Source organism: Pinus tabuliformis, chromosome 7 (genome assembly GCF_031772625.1).
Source record: "Pinus tabuliformis cultivar Carrire ecotype Pingquan chromosome 7, CPIR1, whole genome shotgun sequence".
NCBI classification, from domain to species: domain Eukaryota; kingdom Viridiplantae; phylum Streptophyta; class Pinopsida; order Pinales; family Pinaceae; genus Pinus; species Pinus tabuliformis.
The window spans coordinates 136236922-136244013 of NC_142293.1; the positions used below are offsets into that span (position 1 = coordinate 136236922).

The 7092-nt window shown below is 30.1% G+C and overlaps 1 pseudogene across 1 annotated transcript; it reads left to right on the forward strand.

The window, feature by feature from the left end:
• The first annotated feature begins 3037 nt into the window (after window positions 1-3037).
• Window positions 3038-5709, forward strand: LOC149246121 (cytochrome P450 709B1-like; annotated as a pseudogene). The gene is made up of 5 exons (XR_016265551.1): window positions 3038-3342; window positions 3544-3767; window positions 4168-4418; window positions 4683-5073; window positions 5181-5709. The product of XR_016265551.1 is annotated as a cytochrome P450 709B1-like (transcript).
• Window positions 5710-7092: the final 1383 nt, after the last annotated feature.

Sequence of the window (7092 nt, forward strand, 5' to 3'; positions counted from 1 at the left end):
TCAATCGAGATTTTTCCTCCCCCGAGATGAATCCCAAATTCCGGTCATCCTGAAGAGCAGAAAGCTCAGCTTCAATGTTGGTGATCTGTTCGGATTCCTTTCGGTTCTTTTCCTTTGCCCACTCGATGGTTTGATGCTTTAGCAAGGTGAGGTTATTACAGAAACCTTTTGCCAGGGAGGCCTCTCTGTCAATGGGATGAGCCTTCCAGAAATCATTGACCAATTTGATGAAACCCTGGTCTTGAATCCATGAGTGATTGAACTTAAAAGGGGCTTTAATCTTTTATCTTTTATGTATGAACATCGTTTTAATTTAAAAATATAAAATAAAAATTCTTTAACTTAAAACATTATACTAACTTCTAGAATATGACTTAGTTAAAATAAAATTCATATTCAGTTTTTAATCTTTAATGTATTCCGTATTTTAATTCAAAAATATAACATATACAATTTTTAATTTAAAACATAGTACTAACCTGTAATTTAAGTGAGACTACATCTTTAAATCTTAAACATTTTTTATATTAAGCAAAGTCTTTCGATAGAAATCACATAAGAGAAATTTTTGCCGATGGGTTTCAAACCAACAAGTGTGGTTCACCATGAACCACACTTGTTGGTTCGAAACCTGTCCACCAAAAATTTATCTTATGTGATTTCTACCAAAAGACTTTGCTTAATTCATTATGGATCACAGAAGCTTGAATACATAAATTTCTTATATTTTTAATTTAAAACATAATTATACTTTGAATGAGAACACATCTATATACATCTTTCAATTCTAAACATAATTTTTAATTATACACTAATATTTTTACTTAAAAAAATAAAAAATACAAAACTTTAAATATTCATAGTCATTTTTCACTCTTCACTTCTAAATCAAGAATTTTATTTAAAAAAAATATAAAATACAAATTTTTCATTTAAAAAACTTGATGAGAATTTTTAAAATGTGATTTAAATATTCATATTATCTTTCAACCTTAGTTTTTAAATTATAACATTGAATTCATAAAATCTATTATTTATAAATCTATATTTAAAAAATATATAAAGTAAAAAATATTTTATTTAAAAAATTTAAAATCAATTTTGACTTAATTAAATTCTTCATATTTATGTTTAAATGCTAAATTTTGTCTTTTATCTTTTATGTATGAACATTGTTTTAATTTAAAAATATAAAATAAAAATCCTTTAATTTTAAAACATTATACTAATTTCTAGAATATGACTTAGTTAAAATACATATTCATATTCATTTTTTAATCTTTAATGTATTCTATATTTTAATTCAAAAATATAACATATATAATTTCTAATTTAAAACATAGTACTAAATTGTAGTTTAAGTGAGACTACATCTTTAAATCTTAAACATTTTTTATATTAAGCAATGTCTTTCGATAAAAATCACATAAGTTTCAAACCAACATGTTTCGGCCAAAAATTTTCTCTTATGTGATTTCTACAGAAAGACTTTGCTTAATTCATTATAGATCACAGAAGCTTGAATACATAAATTTCTTATATTTTTAATTTAAAACATAATTATACTTTGAATGAGAACACATTTATATACATCTTTGAATTCTAGACATAATTTTTAATTATACACTAATATTTTTACTTGAAAAAATAAAAAATACAAAACTTTTAATTTAAAGAACATATTGCTAACTTCTAGATTATAAGTTAAATATTCAGTCATTTTTCACCCTTCATTTCTAAATCTAGATTTTTATTTAAAAAAAATATAAAATACAAATTTTTTCATTTAAAAAACATGATGAGAATTTTTAAAATGTGATTTAAATATTCATAATTATCTTTCAACCTTAGTTTTTAAATTATAACATTGAATTCATAAAATCTATTATTTATAAATACATAAAATACAATTTTTTTCATTTAAAAAACTTGATGAGAATTTTTAAAATGTGATTTAAATATTCATAATTATCTTTCAACCTTAGTTTTTAAATTATAACTTTGAATTCATAAAATCAATTATTTATAAATCCATATTTAAAAAAATATAAAGTAAAAAATATTTTATTTAGAAAATTTAAAATTAGTTTTGACTTAAATTTTTTATAATTTTTAGTTTTTAAATTATAAAATTAAATTCATAAAATCTTTTATTTATAAATCCATATTTAAAAAAATATAAAATCTTTTATTTATAAATCCATATTTAAAAAAATATAAAGTAAAAATTATTTTATTTAGAAAATTTAAAATTAATTTTGACTTAAATATTCTATAATTTTTAAGTGTTTTTATTGGTTAAATTGAATAATTAAAATAATTAGCCATCATTCTTTTCACATCAAACTCAATTTTTATGAGAGATATGTTTAGCCCTTCTAATAAAGCTCAAAAAAGAAACTCAATAAATATAAATATAAGCACATTAATTTCACATCAAACTCAATTTTTATGAGAGATATGTTTAGCCCTTCTAATAAAGCTCAAAAAAGAAACTCAATAAATATAAATATAAGCACATTAATTTTAGCAAAGACACATTAATGTTATCCAATAAATGAATATAAACACATTAATGTTATCACATGAATGAATATAGAAACATTAATGTTATCAGTAGTTTACCAACCTTAAATTGTTATATCACATGACCATTTCACAGCTTACTTGGCTGAAACCTCTGATTTGATTTTTTAATGAGTTTTTATCTACCAAGCAATTATATCACATCACATGACCATTTCAGACGTTACTTGGCTGAAACCTCTGGTTTGATTTTTTATCCACCGAGCCAATTTAATGACTGGTCTTCTCGAAGGAGTGACGTGGAATGACAATTATAGGCCAATTGTTCCACTTTTCTGATAGGAAGACTGTCAGTTTTATACAAGTTGAGGCTACCGTTTAGAACGCGTGGGTTATCAGTGTGGCACTTTAGAGTAGATTGCAAGTCAGCGGTCTGGTGCACTTTTGGGTCTATAAATATAAATTTAAAGTGTCTTTCATCGATACAGAGAACTATAGGTACAGAGTAGTTGTGTGAGGTTTTGATGATGGATATTGAGATTAAGAGCAGTGTTGAGGCATGGGTTGCTATTTTAGTTGTTTTGTTTGGGATCTTACTGGTTAACCTTTTTAGAGACCTCATATGGAAGCCCTATGGATTTGAAAAAGCTTATACAGACCAAGGAATAAGAGGTCGGCCTTACCGGATACTCATTGGGAGCGGGTCAGAGCAGAGGAAGCTGAGCAGGGAGGCTCATGCACAGCCTATGCAGAATATTTCTCATGATATTGTTCCTATAGTCCTGCCATACTACCATACGTGGTGTCAAATATATGGTTCTCTAATTTATTCATTCTCTTTTCCTTATAGACTTCTTTTACTTTCATATGTTGCTCTGCTAGTTATTGGCCTGCTAGAGTCTACAACATATACTTGCTGCTTAGTCGTTTGGAGTTTTGCAATAGTGTCAAGGTTGACACAGGTATTGCTAAACAGTTTGAAATCGATGTTTGATTGGGTAATTTGTTCGTCTTCAGGAGATACCTTTTTCTACTGGTATGGAATCCGTTCAATCCTCAACATTGCAGAACCAGAACTAATGAAAGAAGTTCTATCAAACAAGTTCGGGCATTATGAGAAGCGGACAGTCAGGCCTCTTGTACTGGCTCTGCTCGGTCAGGGACTGGCCACCATAAAGGGATTGAAGTGGGTTCACCACAGGAGGATTGTAAACCCTGCCTTCAATATTGATAAACTTAAGGTTTGGACTCTTGAAACGTCCTGCAAACACAGTAGCAGTATAATAAGATTTGATAATGGATTGAAGATTTTGGCAATAGAGAATCACCTTATATGTTTAGGATTATTGAACATAGGTATGTTGGTCAGATCTTGCAGACCACCATGAGAACGTGGTGTCTAATAAGGACGGAGTTAAGAAATCTAAAATTGACTGAAACTGAAAAGACTTATCAATTGGAGAAAATTTTATACATGGCCATTTGATATCTTATTTTTAAGTGTTTTCCTCTAGCCTGTCAAATTACATTTTATATGCTGTGAATTTGCCCATCTCTACTAATCAAGGATTTGCATTAGCTAGACTGTTTGTTAGAGATTCTCTGAGCGTTGGAGCCTTATATAGTTCAAATGAATGACAGACAATGGTGAAGAGAATGGCTGGTTGCACTTCAACCATGCTCAATAATTGGCAAGAGATGGTGGCTCAGGCAGACTCTCATGGCAAAGAAATTGATGTTCATAAAGAATTTATAGCACTAACAGCAGATATCATATCCCATACTGCGTTCGGGAGCAGTTTCAATGAAGGAAAAGAAATATTTCAATTGCAGAGAGAATTAGAAAAAATGGCTTTTGAAGCTGAACATTCTATCTGGATCCCTGGAAGCCAGTAATTACAATATATTTATCTTTGAATTATATAGTTTTGCATGTGACTGCAAGTTCATATGTACTTCTTCTTATGTCTTCTTTTTAACATTCTTTGGGTGGTGCTCTTTTATGGGTCAGTGCCATAATCCTTAGATCTCTTACTTTTGCACAAGGGTCTACCAAGTGGTACACTTAGTCAATAGAGCTTTCGCACAAGTATAATGCTTCTTAGTACTCATAATTAAGGATTGTGGACTGAAATTTGGTGGGTTTGTTTTTTCAGATATATTCCTACAAGCAAGAACAGGTATGCATGGCAGATTGATAGAAGGATTAGAGAAATCCTAAATTCTATAATTCAAAGAAGGTTGGAGCCCAGAACAACAGTAACCAGTCAGGTTGACTATGGAAATGACCTTCTTGGAATCATGATGGCTGCCAACAAGAAGGAATTGGGTGGCATTCAAAGAAATCTAACGTTAAGCATGGATGAAATTATGGATGAATGCAAACTATTTTTCTTTGCAGGCCATGAGACATCTTCCAATCTGTTAACCTGGACAGTATTCTTGCTTGCAATAAACCTGGATTGGCAGGAAATATTAAGAAAATAAGTTAACAGTATTTGCGGCAAGGGCATACCAGATGCAGACATGCTTAGCAGAATGAAATCAGTATGTATTCCATCACTTTTCTCATTCGATTTGTTGATTATTTCTCATTTAAGGTAGCCTAGTGACTCTTGTCTGTTTTTTGTCTGTTTTTTTTTTCTGGCTGGCAGATGACTATGGTGTTAAATGAATCTCTACGGCTATACCCACCTGCGCATTCGATAGTAAGAGAAGCATACAAGGACATGAAGCTCGGCCCGTTTTCAATTCCAAAAGGCGCACTCTTGAGTTTGTCAATTTTGGGAGTGCATCACAGTGAGAAGTATTGGGGGCCAGATGCAAACATGTTTAAGCCTGAAAGATTTGCAGATGGTCCTTCACAGGCCGCTACTGACCCGAATGCCTTTTTACCATTTTCAATGGGTCCAAGAACATGTATTGGTCAAAACTTTGCCATGTTGGAGGCCAAGACTGTGTTAGATATGATTTTGCAGAAATTCTCATTCAGTCTTTCACCTGCATACATGCATGCTCCCATATCTATATTTACCATACAGCCTCAACATGGCATTCAGATCATATTTAAACGTATCCAAGTGTAAACATAATGATTCCTTCATGTAGTATCACTAGATGCTTATGTAACAAACCAAAACCGAGTACCCAAATATGGAGGACATGACCTTTTGCTGTTCCATTTTTTCCCTTTGCATGGTTATTTGATATAGAAATTCCATGACCTTTTGCTGTTCCATTTTTCCCCTTTTCATGGTGATTTGATATGTAATTTCTAGTGGTGCTTTTTTAAGTTTATTCATTTTTAGTGGTGCATTTTTTTTTTTATATTATTATTTTATTATGTGGAAAAGTACATTTTCCATCTAAGATGATGGTTATGTGTGAATTTGTCAATACACTTGTATTTTTAAAATAAAAATAATGTTAAAGGCAAGGATAATTTTAAGGGCGAATGTTCGCCCTTTGGGGGAATTAAGGGGTTTTAAATTTTTAGTGGGCGAATATTTTGTATCATAGTACATTTTTACAAATCACCTCAAATAGCCCACCTTATTTTAAGGGAGAGGGTAAAAAAAGTAAATTTAGCCCTTGAAATTAGGACTTACAACCTTCCATTCGCCCATTTTCAAGAATAGGTTTTATTTAAGTGAATCCATTCGCCCATTTTCAAGAACAGGTTTTATTTAAGTGGCCAAATACCATATTTATAAAAGAGGTATGGTAAATTAATAAAAATATAAATAAATGAGAGGTATGGTAAATAAATAAAACATTTTTTATATTTACTCCATAAGTCACCTTATATACATGTAAGGGTGTAAACAAATTAAAATATAAGTAAAGTGGAGTTATGGTAAATAAATAAAACGTCTTTTTATACTTACTCAAAAGGTATGGTAAATAAATAAAAATATAAATAAACTAGACATATCGTAATTTTATATTTAGTCCATAACCCTCGTTCTATTTATGAAGGCTCAAGAAAGAGGTTTTATTTAAGTGAATCATATGGGCCAAATACCATATTTGTAAAAGAGGTATGGTAAATTAATAAAAATATAAATAAACGAGAGGTATGGTAAACAAATAAAACATTTTTTTATATTTACTCCATAAGTCACGTTATATTTACCAACACTCAAAAAATGGGTTATATTTAGGTGAAACCTATGGCCTATTTACCAACACTCAAAAAATGGGTTATATTTAGGTGAAACCTATGGCCAAAATACTATGGGACAAATACCATGGACTAGATTGTTATTAATACCATGCAAAAAACCATTATTAACCCTAATATTAGAATTAATAAAAATAAATATGGCACATGGTATTGACCCATGGTATTCACCAAAATGGCACATGGTATTGACCCATGGTATTCACCTGGAATGTAGCCTATTTAAATGGGGAATTAAACCAGCATATAGCCTATGCTAAGATTCACTAGGACTTTACAAAGTTTTATTATTTAGTGAAAGACTCGCCAAGATCTTACAAGATTTTATAATTGAGTAAAATATTCGCCATGTCTCGTGAGAGATTCGCCAAAAAATTATATAT